This window comes from Urocitellus parryii, chromosome 8 (genome assembly GCF_045843805.1).
Source record: "Urocitellus parryii isolate mUroPar1 chromosome 8, mUroPar1.hap1, whole genome shotgun sequence".
Classification (NCBI taxonomy): domain Eukaryota; kingdom Metazoa; phylum Chordata; class Mammalia; order Rodentia; family Sciuridae; genus Urocitellus; species Urocitellus parryii.
In genome coordinates, this window is record NC_135538.1 from 87702363 (window position 1) to 87726675 (window position 24313).

At 32.2% G+C, this 24313-nt stretch overlaps 1 protein-coding gene across 1 annotated transcript in view; it reads right to left on the reverse strand.

Annotated features, from left to right (window-relative positions):
• The window catches only part of Adgrb3 (adhesion G protein-coupled receptor B3), a 671006-nt gene that overhangs the window by 410253 nt on the left and 236440 nt on the right, over nucleotides 1-24313 (reverse strand). The gene's annotated exons all lie outside the window — the stretch shown is intronic.

Consider the following 24313-nt stretch of genomic DNA (forward strand, 5'->3'; position numbering starts at 1 on the left):
TTAATAAAGCACCCAAGCTCTGTAACCATCTCAGAGGCAAATGAGAAAAAATAAATTGAAAAAAGAATAGTTTCTATGTAATATAATTTTAAAAATTCATATGCTTAAAAAATTCATATGCTTGAAATTCTGAGTTTTGTGCTTATTGAACTGTTACTGTAAAGTAATTTTAATAAAAACCAAAGCCTAATGCATATGATATTTGTTGGTTTTGGCTCATGAGAGTATAAGAAGGAGAAGGAAATTCCTAAAGGGAAAGATACTATGGCACATTCTCTTACACTGAGAAAAATTTTGAGCTCTTAAAAGTAGGTCTCTAATACATGGGAAATATGATTAGTGAGGATATGTTACCAAATCTAATAATGTCAAATTCAGGGAATAAAAAATGTCACCAACTTCTTGTTTATCTTTTTTCTCAACAATTTTAAACACTTTTCTGCTAAACTATTACAACTTACTTTGCAATATATTTTGTAGGCAGTAATTCTATCAACTCTTGTCTTTATGTAAGGAAAAAAAGATGAGTACCCTTGTTTGTCTGTTCTGGCAAATTCCAACATAAACTATGACACCCAATAGCATGACCTGTCAGAAATTCTTTCTAGATATTCTACTTGAGGGCATGTCCCCTGAGAAATCTAAATGCATGTTCGTTTTTGTCAGTTTAGATAATATCCAAAGTAAAAAATGGAATCCGGAGTAGAAAATGGAAATTCTCATAAAATGTCAGTTGGTTTGATCTTATAAAATCCATCACAATTTTCCATTACTGCCAACATCCTTTCATTCCATTGATATATTGGTATGGTATGTGCTACCTAAGCCAGCTTTCATCAGGCTCATACAAACTACCTAATTACATATATCAGTTAATGATTTTTGAAATTAGCTATTTAGAAAGATATATAGATTCTTATTCACTATTCAATATTTAAAGTTATTATATGCAATTGAAATGTTTCTGGATCTAAAATAGCAAAATAAGTTAGTAGTAATTTTTATTAACATTATAGTTCACCTTCTTTCACCTTCAATTTACAATTTTTGTATTATGTGTATATGTTTATTATTTTCAGCATTTTAGAATAGATGTTTAGGGTCTAGTGCTCACACTAAGAAAGCTTTGGCACTGAAAAGCAAATGAGGCCCCCCAAATTATTCTATGTCTATAACTTCTGAACTACAGAGTAATTATATAATTTGTTCTAGTAGAAGACAATTCTCGAATTCAGTGGCAGCATGTAAATAACCTGCAATCTCTCTTCTAAGAAAAAATGGTTCATTTGCACAGGGAGTGCGAGTCTGAAATTTAGGGATTTGAGTAATATAGATGAACCTTGCTGGGATAATTTTAAGAGTGTCATGTTGAAATTTTAATGATTTCTGAAATACAAACAGAAAATTAAATATTTATTTCTCAAGATAGAATTGAAGTAACTTACTTCATATTATTAGCTGGAATGTGATTTCCAGACCTCAAAAATATTTACAATACAAACTAAATTCAATATTTTCTAATGTAGTAACTATTTATCATCAATAATATTCTACGAGCATTGGTGATGATACCTTATTATAGGTTACAGTATTTAAGATAACAAATTCTCAAATAATTTATGGACTTGATTACATAATTCATATACAACCAAAAGTTTAAAATTGAATACTTAATTATTATTGTCAATACGATTTATCTGAAAAAATAATGTTTTTAAAATGTAGATTGATATGAGGTCCTGTATAACTAAATTCTCTGTAAGATATAAGATACACTAGTAACTTTTATGCTACTAACTTAATAAATTTTTCTTCAGTGGATAAAACAACACTATGGTGGTATTTTTTTTAATATTCCAAGTCTATTATTCCATAGCTAAGAGAATTCAAATTTGTAATTAAATATGTAAACTATTAACCAGCCAAGTGAGTTTCTTTTGCCAATGTTCATATTCCAAGTGTTTGAAAATGAGAAATCTTCCTGTTTTTAAGGTTGTTATCAATTTAACAATAAACATTATGTTTCCATCCATATCTCACAATAGGTTATTTTCAAAACATTTATGTTTTCTTCCATGATGACATTATTGCTCTCACTTCTGATGAAAATAAAGGTCAATTGAACCATTCAAACTTAGGGAAAAAAAAAAACAAACTATTGCTTCTGCTATTGTTCTCTCATGTGGTAAATGTGGGTGTGGTAAACCTTTAGTGTTGGATGCTTTCTGAATAAGTTCTTTATGAATGGTTGATTCATATTCAAACGATTCTGCATCGGCAAAAATAATATACTACATTAGTTACACGAGAAAAGTAGCATAAACAAATAAAAAGATGACCTGCTTTGGTGAAAGCAATGAAAAGCAAGTTATGAAATCAAATGAAATAAGGTATAGCATAATATTGTGTATGTGCACATACATAGTCATGGCTTATGATAATACAGTTATTTCCTATATCTTTATGGTGATGGTACAAATGAAGTAGTAAGTAAATAACAATTCATATATGAAGTCCAAATGACTTGATGATGACTTCCATGCTTTGGAATATCTTCTCAGATAACCTTTCACTGTGCTTCTTGCTAAAAAGCAGTAGTCTTTCAGGGCATGGTGGTATATGCCTTTAATCCCAGCTACTTAGGAGGCTAAGGCAGGAGCATCCCAAGTTTGAGTCCAGACTTCACAATGCACCAAGACACTGCCTCAAAAAATAAAAAGTGCTGGGAATGTAATGTAGTTCAATGGTAGAGTATCCCTGAATCAATCCTTAGTACTGGGAGGAAAAATTAAAAAAAATAGAAAAATAAAAAGCAGAAGTATCTAAAAGACACAATAAAAATTACATCAAAAAAAGGCTTTGAAAGTCTTAAGTCTAGTTTTATGTCTTCTCTTTCCTCATCCAGGATTTATAAATTATGAGATGATTAAGAAACAAATAGACTTTAATCTTGACTCTTGATAATAAATTGTCAGTTTTGAAGTTTTTGTCTGGAAATAAAGGGTTATAATACTGTGTGATTGAATTCTTCAAAAAGTTTCTTTAAAAAAACCCACACCCATTGGTTATCTTACCACATGTTCATTTTTAAAAATATGGACAAGCAAATCATCAGTTAGTAGATAATACTAATCATTATAATCCGTTTTATACTGTATATATACTAGCTCAACATTTTTAGCCAACTTTTCTTTGCATATCCATAGAAACCATCCAGACCCAGGGTATTATTGCTTCTCAACAAACTCTTAGTGTTTGCTTACACCCTAAAACCAAGCTGCACTACCTTTCATCATGGAAATAGTCAAGCTACTAATTTCCTCACCTTTGTTTCCTTCCACAAGAAAGACCTGCTCTTTAGCCATGCTTCTAAGAGAACCTCTCCAAGTCCAAAGACACCACTCCCATGAATTGTTTCCTAATCAAACAAGAGCCTTTGCCTTCTGTAAATTGTGTTTTGCATTGAATCAATAATGGACTTTCATTTTAACTATTAAATTAAGAGTCGTATTTCTTCCATTAGATGACCAATTTCTAAGGGAAATAAAGTAGGGATTATTTTTTTAAATCACCTTTGCTTTATGTATAAGTGGGGTTCTATATTTTTTATTAAAGAAATAAATTCTGTGTTAAATATTTGCCTGTTCCAAAATGCACATTTCTATGTGTCTAAAATGGTTCCTTTAACTTGCTTGATGAACAGTTCAGTAAGTAACATTAAAATTCTGAGTTAAGTACTTGAAAATTAGTTATGTATGATTATGATGGTCAACAATTTCTGCTGTCGAGTTTGTTATTCATAAACAAATTCATGTTGTTATTAAAATATGACCATATTTAGAAATTAAATCATGCTGCTCTAAAACAAAACTGTATTCTTAAAAAGCATTTATTACTTCCTATGTGTTAGGTAGTAAAGTTTCAAAGATAAATAAGTGTTTTCTGATATTATAAACCTTACAGCCCAAGCAAATCCACTAAGCATAGCCAAATCTTTTGAAATATGTATTTATTTCTTTTAATTAAAATGTTAAGCAACATTTGAAACTCTGTATATCCATTTCTTGAGATTCTTGAATACCCTTATCTAGTATGACTTGCTAATATGTTTCCAAAGAGAAAACATAATTTTTAAGTCATGCAACTGGACAACTGAAATGAGATCTTGTTTGTTAAAATCTCACAGGAGAAAATAGTAAACACGTGACTTATTAGAAGAAGAAAAATTCCATCATCTGGTTGGTTTAAGGTGATGTAGACAAATAAATTTCGTTAGGAAGCCAGATATTCTCTAAAATATGATGATTAGATTTCATATATTTTAGACTCACATTTAGGCAGGCATAAAAATTATTGAATGTGTTTGTTTATTTTTACTTTTCTTGGAAACAACTGGCACATGATTTCGCATGCAAACTTTTTTTCTGCCCAATGTAGTTCGGAGATACATAGTGAAGAACAACTCTGATCATAGGCATTTTGATATATTCTGATGGATTTTTGAGAGTTTATTTTGATTTTTATATCTCTTTGAAATGTGAAAAGACATGAAAATTGCATTTTCTCACTCAGTAAATCAAATGCTTTATGAAAAGACAGGTTTGAGGGGTAAGGATTGGACTCTTCACAATCAATAATGTTTCTAGAACTAGTATGAACTACTAGAAATTGGAATTTTAGAATTATACCTAGTTGGTTGAAATTATGAAGAATATTTAAAAAAATACTTTTAGCAGTGATTTTAAAAACATCATTTGATTTTCCCAAAGAACCAAAAGAAAAAGAATGAATGGACAGACAACAACTTCCAAAGAACTCAAGAATGAAATTTGTGTAATAAATTAACAAATATTAGACAACATTTAAATTAAAAAGTAAAAACTCTAAAGAAATAGTATGAATCTAAGAAATTCATCATTAAAATTTATGAGATTAGTTAATATTGTTTTCCTACAAATTATTTCTAAGACCCATTGCCAAAGTTGGAGATCTGACTAGAAGGATCAAGATGCTATTTGTTACAATAACAAACAGTCTTTCTTTTCAAAATATTCCTATAGAAATTATTTTATTAGGTATCTGGCTATGACTGTTAAGTAGATGGGTAATTTTATGGCACTTCTAAATATGGATAATGCATGAAATACTCAAAGGACACACTATTTAACAAACATCTTTATAGAAAAGTTGAGAATGTCCTGGACTTTCAGTGAAGAAGTTGTTAAATATGAAACTTATAAAATATATTATAGAAGCGTTCAACAAATATATTAGTGTATATATATTTTATATCATGATTTTTCATTCCAGGTAGGAACATTGAAATAATTGTATATAATGGTAGAATATTTTTAAGAATTCCTTGAACATGTATTTGAAAATTACATCATAAAGCATCTCTAGTAATTCCAGGAAATCTGGGGTGTAAACCCTTCATCATCACTTTTTGTTTATTCCGTTTGCCTTCTTGGAAATGTTAAAAAGTTGGATATACTCTTCTATGTAAAAAATAATCTATGTGTGTAATCATGTAGGAATTATTTGTAAATATGTCATATATTATCAAATTGCATTTTATGATATTATCTCTTTTTTGAGATAACTATTGAATTCTTATAATTCAGTAGTAATGGTTTGCTTGAAATATAATTTTCTTTATTGGTGAGGAAGAAAATAAATATAGAGACACATAAATGATAAATATAATTCCATTTCCAATAGTAAACTTCTGGTTGAATATCTTCCCTTGCCGATTTGCATTAGCATACCAGGGGTAATAGATTGCTTTCCTGAAGTTCTAGTATCTTTTGCAGGTCTCCTAAGATTTTAATAACCTTACTGGGAAAGTGGCCTAACAAGATGTCAGAGAATCTGATATATTTGAAAGTAAATTGACTTGTTCCTGGATAAAATCATTTCCATATATTCAAAACTAGAACCTGGTTTGGTTTCTTTCCTGCCAAGGTTTGTGATCCACATAGGAATCCCCCATGTGCCAAGGAACTTTTACAGGGGCTTCCAAAGAAAGGGGATGCTGCTGTGGGAGGGATAGAGACATGTCTTTCAGGTTTCTTCAGAAGCAAACAACAAAAAATAATGGTATTGTTGTTTCGTTTTGTCCTTGAATAGAACACGATGGGCCTCAATAGTGATTGAGCAACTTGGGAAATGTGTGGTTGGAAGAAGTTGAGATTTAAAGCAGGATGAGGTTGAGGACTAGGTGAACACAAAGTGGGGGTGATGATGGTGGTGATGATGATGATGATGATTTGTGGTAGTAGGATTGAATCCAAGGCCACATGCTTGCTAGGCAAGTACTCTACTATGGTACATTATCCTTAGCCCTTTTTAAAAATTTTTATTTTTAATTTTTATTTTGAGATAGAGTGTCAATAAATTGCCAAACTTGCCTTAAACTCACAGTCCTCCTGACTGCCAAGTACCCGGGGTCACAGGCATATGCCATTGCACCCAGCAAAAATTGATAATAATTATTTGAATATAAAGTATGCAAAGTATCCTCCTCAAACTGTAAAAAAATATTATATCCTAGTCTTAACACATGCGTATAAGATTTCTTTTAATCTCTCAATCTCTTTAATTAATCAGCATCTATATTCTTCCAAATCAAGGCAAAACTGAGTATGCTGTGCTTTTTTCTGCCTTTATATCATTGTCATTTACATCCACACAGCTATGTTAAACACTGTGTTTCAGTGCTTTGGACTTACTAGATCTCTTGGTTTCTTTGTTTCTCCTCTTCCTTGGATTCACGTTTCATTTTGCTCAAGTACATCCTTCAGTAGGGAATGCATCTAAAATTGATTTATCTCTTCCTCACACTTTTATATTATTTTGGCTAGGCCTAAAAATGTAGGGTCAATAATTCTTTTTCTTATTGAACTTTGAAGGTGCTTTCCCTGAATCCTGGTACTCAGGGTGTGCATGAGAAATCTTGTAAGAGAATTTATTTCTAGACGCTGTTTAGAATTTTTCTTTTCATCCTCAGAGTTTTGAAATTTTGTCAGTATGTCTAGATATTGGTCCTCGTTCCGCTGACGCTGACTTGGTACTCTGTGTTCCCTTTCAGTTCAAGGACAGGCACTTTAGTAGAGGACCTGGAATGTGTTTTTCTCTTCAGCCAGCTTTTCCATTTCTTTGTTTCATTTTATATCTATTGCTGAGATTCTGAGTTGCCTCATGCTGTATTTTCATTTGAGCCCACTATATACTCAACGAAGAATTTTCCCTAGGCTGGGAAAATTCAGTTCCTGATTTCTGATTATTGAGGGGTGACAGCAAAACATTCCTTTCCATTTCATTCTCTTAACAATTCTCTTCCTTGTGACAGAGTTTTCAAGACTATCCTATGGTTTCTTGCTTCTCAGTCACCCAATAATGTCAAGTGATCTGACATTAAACTTCCTTCCTTGAATGAAACTGCTCTCTTGAAAGTGAGTTACCTCTTAGAAACATTCATGTTCATTTTGATGGCTTCAGCAGTTGACACCCTCCTGCCCTTCTCCAGCCTACAACCTTTTCTGAGAGCCACCTCCCTGTGGCGTTCTACACTGGCAGGATTTTAATTTTCTTGCAACTTCTGACTGTTTTCCTTGTCTCTTTCCTTGCTTTAGTGACTCTTGTTCCTCTACAGGAGAATTCTCTCTCTAAAAAATCCCACTGACAGATTTGGGTATGGTTTTGAGACCAGTGGCTGCCCAATCACTCCTCCTCATAAGCCCATCCACATCTTCCAGACTACCTGTGGTAAGGGCCAACAACAAATTCCATTAGCAAACTTAGCATTTGTGAAAACAAGTTCATCATTTCCTTAGGATAGCTGCTTCTAACATAGACTGCCTCAAATAAATAATTTTTGAATAAATTAATAGCAAAGTAAAAATAAGATGAGCAGAAAAAGTATAGACAGCTGTCTTAGGTTTATCAAAACATTTTGATGGACCACTTGGACTACATAAAGATAGGCTCTAAAGGCTTGATTAGAAAAGCTGAAGGCTATAAAATAAAGAGATTATTTTGCTAATAACAGGGTAACAAATAATTTGAAGTTTACTTGGGCTGAGAATAAGAGAAGGTGAGGCTTATTGAGGACAGCTGAAAAATAAAGAGAGAGCTTTCCAGAGAAATGGGAGAGTATAAGACTTCAGGAGAATACTCTGATAGTTTATTTATTTATTGGTGCTGAGGATTGAACCCAGGCCTCCCACATGTTAGGCAAGTGCTCCATCACTGAGCTACGTCCCCAATCCTGTGATAGGTTCTTTATGGAGAGATTACAAAACCAATATCAATAATAGTGCTATTTAAATATAAGTATATATACTATGCTACTGTGAAATATAATGTCTCTCCACTCCAGCCAACTTTTATTATTAAGAATATTTAACATCAGTTAGATTTATTTAAAGAGGAGGGAATTAAAGAAAAGGAAGATTGATTTCATGTTGAGATTGACAAGAGAAAATAAAGAGAATAGCCCCAGAAGTCAAATGCAAAACAATTATTGATAATAGAGCTGAAATACATTGGCAAGTCACAGGGCAGGAACATATGCAACCCCACCCTCAAAGATATTACATTTTTTGGACCTAAATTATCTGGTAGCTCAACCAAGTGCTTTGTTGAAATTTGTTATAGATTGTCCTCAGAAGACTTAAGTATTTGGGAACAGCTTGATAACCTCAGTAAGATTATACATTGACATTATAATCTTGGAGTTTGAGTGCCTCAAATTGGTAATATCCATTAAACATGGTCCTTTAGCTGATTTTTGTGCTTTCTGAACCATGTAAAGCCCCTGCAAGGAGTCCTGAACTGTTGACTCATTCTCCCAAGACTGAGCTTCTATAAGGCTGGTGACCAGTGATGGGCAAGGGTGGTTAAGGATGGAATCTCTTATGTGTTGTATCCTTCCCTACTTCAGTTTACATTTTTTTTCCCTCCTTCACCCAAACTTTTACAGAGGTACTACTAACATTACCCTTCACTCACTTTACCAATAAAGTGAAAAATATAATTATGATTTTGATTCTCTGAAGAAAAAATGTTTACTTTTATGTTGTAGGTTTAAAAATTATTTGATATTTTCCAATTAATTATAATATTTCTTCAAATCTATGTATTCTACTTTTCTTTACCATAGGATTGTGCTCAAGTGTGTCTTTCCATCTGAAATATAATTGGTTTAAGGTATTTTTTAAGTAGTTACATTGTTATTGATATTGTTTTTTGAGGAATAAAGCTTAAGGAGCCAACACTGTAATAAAAATAAAATAATAATAAATAAAATAATAAATAAATAATAAAGCTCTACCAAACCTCATTTAAACTTTAAGTGCATTTTTTTCAGCATGGAATTCAGGACTTTTGGACTCCTTAGTACTTAGTTGTAGGCTTCATTCTTTAAAGAGATATATTTAAAAAGTAAAATGTGTGTAAAAAGGGTGCTCAGAACATAAAGGGAGAGAGAAGAGGAGTAAGCACTGTCTCAAAAATTACAGTTAAGTGGCAGGGTTATTAATTTTTTTTTTGAGTTCCCAATTAATAAGGAACTGTAGTGAATAGAATCTAATAAGAAATCTAGGGCAAGTTCAAATAATCAGACTTCAATGTTAAATTGTAAGTACAGTGCCATACTAAGAGATTCTTGTCTCAAAAGAAATATGAATGGTCAACAAATACATGAAAAAACGTTCAACATCTTTAGCTAAAACTACACCAAGATTTCATCTCATTCCAGTCAGAATGGAAATTATCAAGAATAAGAGCAATAGTAAATATTGATGTGGATTGGATACGGGGAAAAAGGTACACTCATACATTGCTGGTGGGAGTGCAAAATTGATGTAACCACTCTAGAAAGCATTAAAGAGTGCTCAAAAAACTAGGAATGGAACAACCATTTGACTCAGTTATCCCACTCTTTGGCATATATCCAAAGGATTTAATATCAGCATTCTACAGTGATGCAGCCATGTAAATGTTTGTAGCAGCACAATTCACAATATCTGATCTATGGAGTCAAACTAAGTGCCCTTCAACAAATGAATGGATAAAGAAATTGTGGTATATATAACAATGGATTATTACTCAGTCATAAAGAATGACTTTATGACAATATCAGTAAATGGATAGGTCTGGAGACTATTACACTGACTGAAATAAGCCAATCCCAAAAAAACAAAATTGAATTTTTTCACTGATATGTGAAAGCTAAATCACAATAAAGAGAGGAGGGGAAGAAGAAAGGCTCAGTCAATTTGACAAAGAGGAATGAAGGGAAGGGATGGAGATAGGAATAGGAAAGACAATAAGATGATTCTGACATAATTTTCCTGTGTACATATATGAAAATACCTAAGTAAATGTCACCATGGTGTACATTCACAAGAATGGGGTCCTAATTAAAATAAGATATTATTCATACTGATATAATTTTATCAAAGTGGATTCTACTCTCATGTGTAACTAAAAAGAACCAATAAAAATTAAAGATCTCTTTTGGGCTTACAAACAAACAAACAAGCAAAAAGAACTAAGAATATTTGGTTTGGGGAAAAGATAACCTAAGAGAAAAAAGTAGTATTTGTCTTCGTATATTTGGAAACTGGAATGAAGCACAAGATTAGAAATAAATTAACTATATGGTTTATTGGAAAAGAGTTTAAAATGTGTCAAATACATAGGAAGAGCTTTCTTCCATTTTGAGATGAATACAAATAAATGGGTAGACTTTCAATGTACCCATCTTTTGATACCTTGAACTGTTTAATCAGTGGCTGTGTAACAATTACATTCCTACATGGATTTATCTCTCATACCTAGAATTTGATTCTTACTTTTATCCTGACTCCATTTCCTATCAATTTTATACTGCTATCATATCTCCATCCAAAATATTTTAAAAATCTGTCAATGCCTCATAATCTCTATCATTACAACTCTACTCCACATCCCACTAATGTCTCTTACTTGGGCTGCTCCTGTTTACAATCCTGCTCCACATAGCAGGTGGACAGATCCTTTAAAAGATAGGGCAGATCATGTAAACATTCTCAAAGTCCTTTTATGTCTTCCCAATATTTCAAATAAAATACAAACTCCTCCTGGCTCTTCTAGGAGCCCTGTGTAATGTGACCTACCATGCACCTCCAAGATTGTCCCACTCCCTTTTCCTTTTCACTCACCATGCCTCAGCCACATTGGCCTTCCTTTAGTTTCTTAATTGAGTTCTTAACTGGAAAACTTCTAATCACTGCATGTTGGTTCCTTCTTCTTTTTTCTTAGCTACCATTTCACCTCCTTTAAAAAGTTCAACCTATCAAACATAAGTAGTTATGCTGTCACTAAGAAACTATAACTCCCTACAAAGGACTTACCCAGACTTGTGATTTGCTGGGGTTTTTTAAAATTTATATAATAATTGTATTCACTACCCTACTAAACAGGGAACTTAACAAGATTAGAAATATCTGACTACCACTGTATCATGTGTCTTACAGGTGATAGAAAATACTTTGAAATGAAAAAAGAGGAAATAAAAGGAAGAGGAGAGATTGTTATTAAACAATATCATCGTCTCAATCATATTTACTGTATTCCAGGTGATTTTCTCTCAATCTGCAAGCATTTTCTTTGATAATGTACAGACTGTAGCTTTTAATTAATTTTTTGAATTTTTAAATTTCAATAATTATATGCTTTTTAGTAGTTTTATTTTTCCAAATCAGTGTTTTTCCTGAATTTTTCTATTATTTATTACCTCTCATCATTTTTTCTTTTTTATTATTTTTAGTCATTAGAAAATCATTTTAAATGTATCTCTTCTCATAGTTTAAGGCTTTTTATTTTTTTTATTTTTAATTTGTCTTTGTTTCACTCCTGGTTTCTCTGCACATTTTTTATTTCTTCTATAGTTTATTTTGTTTTGTTTTATTGAATTTTATTCTTTAAAATGTTCATCTTGCATCATAATTTTCCCTTGTGAACTCCATATAAGGCCTCAAAGTAAATGGTCCTTCCACAGCAATGTGTTGGCAATTTATTGTGTCATAATGAAAGTACAAATTCTGTCCGTACCCTTCATTGTATATGCTGGAATTTGTTATTGTTGTTGCTGTTGTTTTGTTTTGGGTAGGGATTTCATTTTTGCCTCACCCAAGCCTTCAGACAGAAGGCAAACTTCCTTCTTACTATTTTCAGAGACTCTTGAATGGTATTTCTCTAGACCTTCTTTTACTGAAGGGATAGGCCTTCCAGGATCCAGGCTTCATGAAGTTGGATTGATTTACTTCTCTAAACCCACAAAGGCTGAGGACACTCTCCTGCACATACACTAGCACTGAGATCCCATTAAAAGTTTATAACTGTTTAAAACAATTGAAAGTCCCCAACTTGTCCTTCATATTTTGTCTTTTGACCTTTGTCTTTTTGTGACTATTATATTTAATGACTCTTGGTTTCCCCTTCAGGCCAGGCATGGGGGTCCACACCTTTAGCTCCAGTGACTGGAGGCTAAGGAAGAAGGATCTCAAATTTGAGGCAAGGCTTAGCAATTTAGTGAGATCCTCAATCAAAATTTAAAAAAATAAATAAATAGGAGTGGGGGTATATCTCAGGGGTAAAGTGCCCCCTGGGTCCTTAATTAAAAAATTAAGTACAAAAATTTAAAAAAGAAATCCCTTTCTGTTGAATTTGGCTTATTGTTTCTGTCATTACATTTTTATACAGCACTATTATGAGTTTTAACAGGTCGGAGTATCTCCAAATCAGCTCATTCTGCTACATGGCTCCAATTCTTTCCAATGAGTTGGAACTAAACTCATTGTAAATGAATATATTGAGTATACTCAAGCTTGTGTTCCTACTGCCTCAAAGAGTAAAATCATTTTCTGTATGATTTAGGTCCCATTATTATTCCTATCTTATGTATTCACATAATGAGATTTCACTAGGTTGTATTACTTGGCTATCATTACACACATTGAAATGTGTTGAGTCTGGGATTCAAAAAAATCACATATAAACCAGATGTTGTAGTGCGTACTTGTAATCCCAAGGTTTTAGAAGGCTGAGGCAGGAGGATTGCAAGTTCCAGGCCAGCCTTGTCAACTTAGAGAGATCTAGTGACAAAATAAAGAGAGCTGAGAAATAGCTCAGCTCAGTGGAAGTGCACTTAGCTAGCATGTGTGAGGCTCTGGCTTAAATCCCTAGCACTGCTTAAAAGAAAAAAAAAATCGTGTCTAATTGATGCCTACCTAAACTACACTCCCAAGTACAAGGGCATATACTTAGTAGGATCACAAAGATTCCTTTAAACTAAAATGAATTTTATATTCCTGCAGTCTGCATAGTTTACTTCTCTAATTGGAGTACAGAGTTTCATGGAGTTAATCTTGGTGGGTAGGACCAAATATAATTACAATAGAATCAGGTGAATGTATGCTCAAGGTATTAAAATCTCAGCTGTAGGTTGCTTCCAACTGCTTTGTAGGTTTTATTTGATACTCCATGGGAAGCAGAACATACTAAATTAAGAGACTCACAATGTGAATTGATATTAAGATGCCCTAAAAAGAGAGGGTAATCTTATAGTGTCATTAACATGAATTGGATATAATGAAAATACTTTCATGGTGAATAATGTATCATACTGCTTCTTCACTAATGTTTTCACCCTTGGCAACCAGATGCCTTTTTAATTTTGCCTCTACTGAAATTTTCTTTATTGAACATGAATAAGACGAATTTACATTTTAATTGAAGCATTTAAAAATGTGAGTACTTGGCTTCAATAGATTCATTATGGAAGAAGCATGGAAAAAAAAGTTAGAGAAATTTTTAATATCCATTCCATAAGTTACTGAAACTAAAAAGGCATTAATTTTGATGTCCTTTGCAGACCATAAAGATTTTTTTACTCCAATTTTAATAAAAGAATAGAATTCTCATAACAGTACTCAATTCTCCTTAGTAAATGGCTGAGAAAGAATCGAACTCCTTTACCAGACAATATGTTAATCACTCAAAAAGGTCACAACTGAATCATGCAAGAACTTAATTTTTCTGTGTAACAGTGCTCTATGTTTTGATCAAACCCTGTGGTTTCAGAGAACCAAAATTTCCCATTAACCCAGAACACTTGTTTGACCTCAAAAACAAGCCTGGAATAAAATATCCTTCCAGACATAAAAATAAAAAGAAAGAAAGAAAGAAAGAAATATGAAATACAAACAACCACCACATGATGTGTGACATTTAAGAATGACCTTTGTGCTGCAAAAAAAAAGTCAATTTCCAAAAAGCCAACATTCAAACTTTCCCAGAAACAAATTTGCAAATGAAAAGACATCACCAGCTAAAAAAAAGTAATTACTAGCCCTAAATTTTTTTTTGCAAACATCACTGAATTTTGCAAACATCTTAACAAAGTTAAATGCCCAGATTAAGTAGAAATGGTCCATCAATTTTCATGCCACTTCTGTATCACTGAACTAAATGTACATTTGTTTTTAATTGCTAAACCTCCTTTCAGAGCCTCCTCTAAAGACTGAGAGCATTATGCTGGTATCCAGAATGTCTCACTGAATTTAATAAGTTAAGCATTTAAATTAGGTTTGTGGTTTACTATCTTGACCTCAGGCTTTGCCATCTGAATCTCACACTGATTCTACAAAATGTTATTATCTAAAGGTTCACATAGCAGATTGACTGGGGGAAAAAAAAAAGGAAAAAGGTCATCAGAACCATTTATATCTGACACTGGCATAAAAGAAATTAAGCAATATCAACATGTACATGACAGAGTTACCACAAAAATGATCATTCTTAGTTAAACTCAGAACCCACAGAAATATGTGCCAATATTTCTTCCTTGTGCTGTTAAGTGAGAACACCAACATTTCTTTAGTTTTTACCATGTCATGGTAAATTTGCTACTTCATTTATATTTATGTGAAATAAACATTCTTATTCCTTCAACCAATGTAGAAATAAGGAGGTAAAAGATAACAAATAAATGTCCAATTACACTTTAAATTAGAAAGCTTAAATTTACATGTAATAAATAACATATTTCTGGTATCAAGGTCAATGTTCTTTGTCCTATAATACCAAAAGTCATTACACTAAGGAAGGCAAGATATCCTCCGACATATAAAAGTAATTACAGTCCCTCAGAGAAAATACAAGTTGCTACAAAATATATATTATATATTTCAACTCTGCCAGTATAGACATATATGTGTGTATTTCAACTCTGACACACACACAAAAAAACCTTACTAATGTTATCTTCCAAATTTTGTACTTTTCTTTGGGGGAAAGGCATATGTAAAGATGTTATGAGGTTTTCTTGAAAACGTGTCCCAGAGTTACCTAAAAGTCCTAAAATTTCACCTTTGAGAAAAAAAAAGTTATTGAATTAAAACCTCCACTGTCTGTCAGAGACATAAAATCAGTTTTTACCATTGATATTCCAACACAGTTTATCTATAGGTTTTCATTGAAAAGAAGAAAGAGGAGCCTATAAAAATCACTTATAAATTTAGGAGAGACTGAAACCTTTCTGATAGGAGGTTAACTTAATCTCCAGGCTGCCTGCAAGCTTTAGTGATGTCAGATAGAGAGAACTGGCACCAAGGCAGATGCTTAGATGAGATCCAGTGAATTATAAATATGAGAGTGGATTCATTCCTGAAGCTCAGTGAGTGCATGAGGATTTGGATAACTTCAAGATAGAAGGACTTAGAAGTAACAGAAATGATACATACTAGCAATTGGGAAGTCACAACAAGAATTGTTTTTGAGAAGTTTATGATTTCAACTTTTTAATGGAAATGTTCAACAGATAATTAGAAATAAGGCTTAACAATGTCTATCTGAAGATGTAGGGGTTTTGACTTTTATGGTGATTGGGTGAGATTGAATGGAATCTACAAAGCAGATGACTATAGGCTACTTATGGAAAGACCCATATTAAGGACTGGGAAGAGGAAAGAGATCTTTGCACTAAGAGGAAGAGGAGTCAAAGTAGACAAAAACTAGTAGTGTTTCACCACAGAGAGTCAGCTGAGACAGAATCAACAAATAAAAGGAAGGTCTTGGAAGATCAGAAGATCGGTAGTCTGGAGATTACATAATTATTGAGGACCCTTAAATATCAATTTCCAAAAAGATTAAAAAGTAAGTTTATTAGAAATAGAAAAACTTAAGAATTGATTATTGGTAGATAAATCAATAGACTTTTTTCTTCTGAGTGTGACAGGAAAACTCAAATTCAGTGAAGAGATAAAAATCCATGTAAAAAGTAAAAAAGCAATAGATAAGTAGAATTTACTGATTTTAATATTAAAATGGACACTATTAAATGTGTAAAATATCACCATTATGTTCTCAATGAAAGTAAAAATCTTCAGAAAAAAATAGCATTCAAGAAAGGAAAACATATTTCCTTGTTCAATAAATGAAGAAGATACAGAAAATGTTAAGAACTATGTGCAAATAGGGGCCATATTGACATACATTATGGGGGGAATATTTTAGTCTTAGTAATAAAATTATTTCCTAAAATATGTTACAAATGTTAAAGAAAATAAAACAAACACTACTAAATTTGTTTTATGAAATTAAGAAAAAAAAGAAACATATAACAAATATGGTTAAAAATAAAAATCACACAACAAAATAAATTTAAGTGAGAATCCTAAATACAATACCAGGATAAAATTAATAATTCATGAGAAGAAAAATATCTTTAGCATCTAAGTGGAGTTCACTCCAGGAATTGAGATATATATTAACATTGGGAGATCTTTGAAAAACAATATAAATTCTAGAAATCTGAAAAAAATGAAATATATTGACTCTTAATTAAAATTCTTTAAAAAACTTGAATTTTTAATATGATTAGTAAAAAGACTGCTACAAAAGTCTCAATTTAATTGTTCTATTTAAATTCAGTGATTAGACTCCAGAGGCAATTTCAGAGGTTAAAAAGTACATGTCAAGGATGCTCATTATAACAACAATCATTGAACACTTGTTAAGAAGTAGACCCAGCATAATTAGACTCAAAGCATTTTATATGACAAACAATAATGGAAAAGAAACAAATTGACTTTATTTGTAGACAATAGAGTCATCTATCTAAAAAGCCCAACTTGAAAACTGTAGAATTAATGTTTATTGTGACTGGCTTTGTGATAAAATACTCAAATTAAGGGGCCAAGGGTAGAGATCCTGGACAGTGTATGCAAGTTCCTGGATTTGATACCAAGAACCACAAAATAAATAAATTAAATTAAATTTAAAAAAACTTAAAATACCTCAGATTAATAGCTTTGTTTTAGCACCAGTAGTAAATTACAATGGTTTCAAAAATTTACTAAAAGCAAAGTGCAAAACAAGCAATTAATTTAACAATAAATATGCAAAAGCTATATAAATCAAAAACTACAAATTTTAACCGGAATTGAGTGGGTTATAGACTGCTGAGTCCTTCAAAATATTATTTACTCCTTACAGTTACTCCTGTATAAGTCATTTTCCCTTGAGGCTTTGGAATTATCTTGCCCCATGTTGCACAGGTTAAGTGACAGTATGAAGATGAAAAGAGTAAAGGAAAAAGCGATGAGGAGAATATGGTGATTATACAGGTAAATATTCAGAGTCATGAAAGACATTACCTTGGAAGTCTTTCCATACATGTTGAAAATTTATTTTTTCAGAATCATCATAAATAAAAACTAGGGAAAATATTTGTTTCCATGTTACATGAAAACACAATTAACACACAAAAACCAATTGCTAATGAACATACTAACTCCATTAGCTGTTCAAATAAGACAAGCTACAATAACTATTTTTATCTATCAGATTAACAAAGTTAAAAACAGACAATACTTAAGGGAGTCAAAGGACTGGGGATGTAGCTCAGTGGTAGAGCACTTGCCTAGCATTATGACTGAAGTCCTGGGTTCCATCCCCAGTATTGAAAGAATTAAAAATTGAAAGAAAAAAATAATACTTATGGGAATTTCGAAATGTGCACTGACAGAATGTTATCAGAGTCTAAATTAATTTTCCCTGCAAAATTTTGACAACTTTCACTAGGATCTTTAAATTGTCAATATTCTTTAACACAAATCAGTCTACTTTCTTAAATTAAAAAAATACCAGATATATAGTCAGATATATGATTAAATATTTATTACAAAATTTCCTCTCAAAGCAAGCAGTTAGAAACCAAGTAGCAACTAGTAATAATGAAATTAGTGCAAAATTCGAAAATATTTTTCAAGAAATTTTAATGGCAAAGGAAAATGTTCATGTTCTAACAATAAGCACAGTGTGGGCATATGTATGTATGTATGTATATATTCTATTATATATATATATATATATATATATATACATATACATACACATACACATACATTTACAAATAAACCCACAGTATTTATCTCTTTAAGGATATTAATTATTGTGTTTATAATCCAATGTCTTTTACAGGTTTTCCCACAATGCTTATATATTATAAATCTAAAATTATAAAAGGAACTCCATTTTAAACCACTGGAGTTCAGCATAGTTTATCTAGAATATAGGGAGGGAAACTAGATTTGTGTATTTAAGGAGAGAGTAGGTGGTGAGAAAATGGAGGCAGTGGTCTAGTTTGTTCCTTTTATAACTTTGTGAAAAAGAAAGGAGAAAATTGGGACAATATCTAAAGGGAAGATTAGAATTGAATATTTGGGAAACCTTTTAGCCTAATTTGAAAAACTCATTTAGTTTGTAGACAATCGAAGAACTGCTGAGAAGCCAGGAGACATGGGGATGATCACCACTGCTGCTCAGTCCTGTGGAATGATAGGTTGGAGATGGAGGTCATGGATCAGCCTGCAGCAGGTAGACTCTGAAGTAGGACACAGGTAATTGTCTGCTTGAGCAACCAGGCAGAAAAGGGAAGCCTGCTACAGTTCTCATCACCACTCTTATGATGAAAATAGACCACAGAATATTTTGCTACAAAATGCATCTATTTGCCTGTATCTTTATAGTTTTAATCCACAATTGAAAAAAAGTATTTTTTGCTGAATCCTGACGGACAGGAAATACAAAGATGTCTTATGGAAGCACTGGAATTAACTTATTACTAATTGTTTTTAACAACAGAGGCTGGGGAAGAGGTTTGTGGACTTTCTGACAGCTAGAGGAAAAAGAAAAAAAAGACTAACAAAGCAAACCTGAAGACTATTTAGAAGTCTTTATAAGTGTATGTGAAATGATTACCTCTAATCTTAAGGAATAGAACCCTAATAAAACAAAACATGACTTTGGATCTACTATTTGGGACTCTCAGTGCAGATATAAAACTTAACAAAATGATGCCAATATATTGGTCAGAAAATATACAATATAGGAGACAGTCGCAAAATTTAAACATAATTTTCTTCCATATATTTCACCCAATAAAATCCAGACTTGGCAGCATACCCATATTGTCCATGTTCATCTTTATAAATGAAGTAAAATTCAGTTCTCACATGAGATCATCAACTTCATGAACATGTCCTGCTTAATATCAAGAGAGAATAAATATTGACATACTTTTTAAATGTTTTTATTAGTACATTCTAGTTACACATATTAGTGGGGTTCATTTTGATATTATCATACATGAATGGAATATAATTTGCTCCATTTCAGTCCCCAGAGATTGAATTCTTAATAGGTGTACCGCCACTGATGTGATGGAAATCACAGAACTTCAGTTGGTTGGTTTTTTAGAGAAGGGATAACTCAAGGGAATAGTTACAGTATTTGGAACAGAATTCTGAGAGAGACTTGAAAGCAAAGTCAAATCAGCAGGATCCTGGATGTTCATGGTTGGCAACCTAAATATCTATCAATAAGAAGTAATTATACAAATTATGATACAGATGAATACAGAAGATTTTGCATGGGTTAAAATGAAAGGCAGGTTTATGTAGTACATTGTATTGAATTGGAAGGATCTTCTAGGTACACTGCCAAGTGAATAAGTGTCTGATAACTTGGACCAATTCCATTTTTTCAGACTTCCATCTAAAATGTGTATATTTGTGCATGTAGAAATGTCTCAGAAGAATTAAACCAACCATTAACTTTGACTGTTGTAGTGAAGCCAGATAGGAGAAGTAGCAAAGCATGTAGTCGATATGCTCTTGCACAGGTTGGGGTTTTTACAATGAGCATGTATTCATGTATCTGTTAAGTTTAAAAAAAATAAGTCAGCTCTGAATTTTTAATAGTCTATTGAATACACACACACACACACACACACACACACACACACATACACAAAACAAAACAAAACAACAACAACAATAAAACCCAATCAGTTAAATCCATGAAGACACAGAGGGATCCTAATCCTCATTTGTCTGAATAAATGTAGTGCTTGGTTGTGTATTTAAAAGGCAATTTAAAATTAGAGGTGGCTCTGGACTTGCTGGCACATACAGGGAACTGATTATTTAAAAGATGAGCTTTGGGGAACTGAGTGGAGAGAGGTTCTCACAGCAGGAGATTAGGATGCGAATCCACTATTCATCTCACTGCACTCCCCTGCTTCTGAGAGTAATGTGGTTATTCCATGGCTAACTTAATTCTGCAGTCAAAATACAATAAAATGCTGGTCCCACAGAGTCCCACGTCACTTCCATAGATATTATCAGTTACATTAATCTGTTCCTAAAACAGAGCAGTGTTTGTACTTGCAGAGACATATTCTCTCATGACTCTTGGCTTATTTCTAAGATGAATATTTTTGTGCTTAACTACCTTGTTTGTTTAATTGTTTGTGTTGTTGAAGATCAATCCCAGAGTTGCACATGCTAGGCAAGGAATCTATGCTGAGCCACATCCCCAGTCCCTTGTACCACGTTTTCTTAAATGTCAGTAATAATAAAGCATCCTAAGTGGTGTGTCTTAAGACCATTGCAACTAGTTATAGGACCAGGCCAGGATCAGGACTAAGATGTGTTTTGCTAGAGACCATGTCTAAGCTGAAGTTGCTAAACTAGAAATCAGGTGATTTTACAGAAGAATGTGACACTTTAATAATGCTTTCCAGTAAAGTTCTGCTACTTAACATTTGCCCTTTCTGTTTCCTTTTACTTTCGGATTTTTAGAATACATAGCATATACCAGTTTTCTAAAGCTTTTCCAAAATATATGTTAGAACCTAATTCAGACCTGCTGATTCAGAATTCATGGTGGAGGGGTTGGGATTATGCATTTTAAACAAGCACCAGGCAGTTCTGCAGCAGATCTCTACTTCTTTACAGTCACCTTTCCTCAAAAGTAAACACAAACCATGAAAAACTATTCACAGACTATTTGGTTTGGCTTTTACCAAGCCTTAATTATCATGAAATTTTATACAAAATTTACCCTTCTGGCTTCTATTTAAATATCTGAAGATGTAGGAATGCAGACACGCCTTCCTGAATGGCAAAAACATTTTTAAAAAGGCTCCTAACTAGTTATATACTTACTTTCTGGTTTTCAGAATTTCCAAGAATTCCCAAATAATTTTCTTACCAGTTTCATTAATCATATCTGCTAGCAACTCTGGGCTTTGGAGTTTCTAACATATACATGTAATCTATTTATTCCATCTCATGGCTTAAATATAATGTATGACTTTCAGATTGAATTTGGATAGAGTATTTTTCATGTGTATTTTTCTGTGCCAAATATTCAAAGGAAGTTATTTATATTGATTCATCAAAAGGTTCTTGAAACCAGAATTCCTTCAAGTTGAATAAGTAAGAGGGGTTTAGGTACCATTCTTAGGGTGTTAGGAATATTACAGATATTATAAGTATTATAGCAGTATTACCATCTTATCAAGTTCCAAGCATCAGTCATTCAATTTTAAGCCTAAGTAGAATTTTCTATTTTAAAAAATACTAATGATATATGAGGTTGTTGGCACTTTTATGTTCAAATCTGATCTTTGAAGTAATAAATATATTCTGAAGCAAACAAATATGTGTTGGTTAGTTACATACAATCCTTCATTATTAAATTTGTAATTTTGCTCCATTAAGGCCAGGCACAGTAGTGCATGCCTGTAATTCCAGCGGCTCAAGAGGCTTAGGCAGGAGAATCACGAGTTCAAAGTCAGCCTCAGCAAAGGTGAGGTGCTAAGCAACTCAGGGAGAGCCTGTCTCTAATATAATACAAAATAGGGCTGGGGATATGGCTCAGTGGTCAAGTGTCTCTGAGTTCAATCCCTAGCACCCCTGCTCTCCCCAAAAAGAAATGTGATCAGGATTTTCATGATAACTTTTCATTAAAATATAGATCATTTTATATATTTCTTGATTTTAAGTAATAAAAGAATTAGAGGGGCTGGGGTTGTGGCTTAGTGGCAGAGAGATCTTGCCTAGCATGTGTGAGGCACTGGGTTCTAGTCTTATCACCACATATAAATAAATAAAGTCCATTGACAACTAAAAAATATTTTAAAAAAAGAATTAGAGATAAAATAATGTATAATCTTATTATTATTTTTATATAACAAAACTGTATAATTTTGGCCTGTCAGATCTGTTATGTAATATTATCATTTATCATTGACTCTTACTTACAAAGTTGTTTCTTACCTCTTGAAATTATTTCTTCTTCTCACAAAAGGTTTCTTTTATATTCAGATCACTGTACTTGCTTGCTAGTGAGTTCAAGTCAGAAGGGGGAACTAGGGGCCAGCTAGTTTTAAATTTTCATTTTAGATTAAATGATATGTCCTAGATTAGTAGAGGTTTCTTAATTTAAATATTCTTTACCCATAAATATATTCATCTTCCATATTCAGAGATGTTTCATAGAAACCAGAGAAGTTGCAGTGGGGCACAACCTGATGTTAATCAATTAAAAAATTATGTCAAAAGCATAAAATGTGAGCTCAGAAAGGCTTTTAATCACATCGTCTAGCCCATTCATACTATTCAATCATGCAGAGTTGATGTTGACAGTGCCAAGATCATTGGGTGGAGTTTTTTTTTTTTTTCTGTTTATCATCCAAATAGAAAATGATTGATATAATTGTATTTTGTTAAATGTAATTTTCTTTCACTTTTATAGCAAGTAATATAGTTAGTCCCTCCAAGGCCTTATTTGAACAAGATTTCAGCTTTTCATGGCTTCTTTCAAGATTATAAAACCAATTCTATTAATCACAATTTTGGTGTTGAAATCTGAACTAATAGTATGTTATCTATTAAGTTATTCCTTAAATCTTCCAATTTTACATATATTTAGAGGCAATTTGAATTTTTCTGTCATAATGTTTGGGAGGACAGTAGACAATATTCTTTGATTAGTGATTCATAATGAAAAAAGCAGACAATCTCCAGTCTACTGAAGAGATGACATGCTGTTTCATGCTTAATGAAAGATAAATTAAAATCATTTGATGCTGCCATATGTTAACAATCATTTCCTAAGCAGAGAAAAACATTACGGCAGATGGTTTGATTTATTATCCTAAAAAGGTTGCAGGGAACAAATTCTCCATTGTTATACGATTCTTTGTGCGATAACAAAGACAATATTTAGTGAATAAAATAGTTGAATGCTTATGACTATGTCTGCCATTTTGAATCTGAGGTAGCAATATGAATAATACCCAATTACTTGTATACAGGTTTCAAAATAGAAATAAGAAATCTTATAGTGTAAAAATGTGGATTCTGTGTGTAAAACAAAATGATTAGCATTAAAAACCTGTTGCCACTGGTGATCACATGGTTTTAGTAGTTGTCAATGGTCATCCCTCAGTCATGTCCATTTTATAATAGTTTTCTTTTTTTTAACTTTTGAAATTTTATTTTATCAATATTGCCCATTTTTAAAAAGATATATATTACAGTAGAGTGTATTCTGACATATTATGCATACATGGGTTATAACCCCTTACAATTTTGATCTTATTCTTGTGGTTGAACATGATATAGAGTTACACTGTCATGTTATAATGGCTCTTAATCTAACTTCATATATTTGAGACAAAATTTTTTATAGCTAGGAAATATTAATTAGTATTAAGTATTGCCAGTGTTACTATCTCTTTAAGATAATTTTATAAGAACTTTCTATTATAATTGGTGGTAAACATAACTATTTCAAGAAATTCTTATCTTGCACTTTAATGTATGAATTTCTTTCTTCGTTATTTGAATTTTAAATTTTTAAAATTACATAGTGGCATTAGAGATAGTGATAAAAGAATCATTTTAATTTA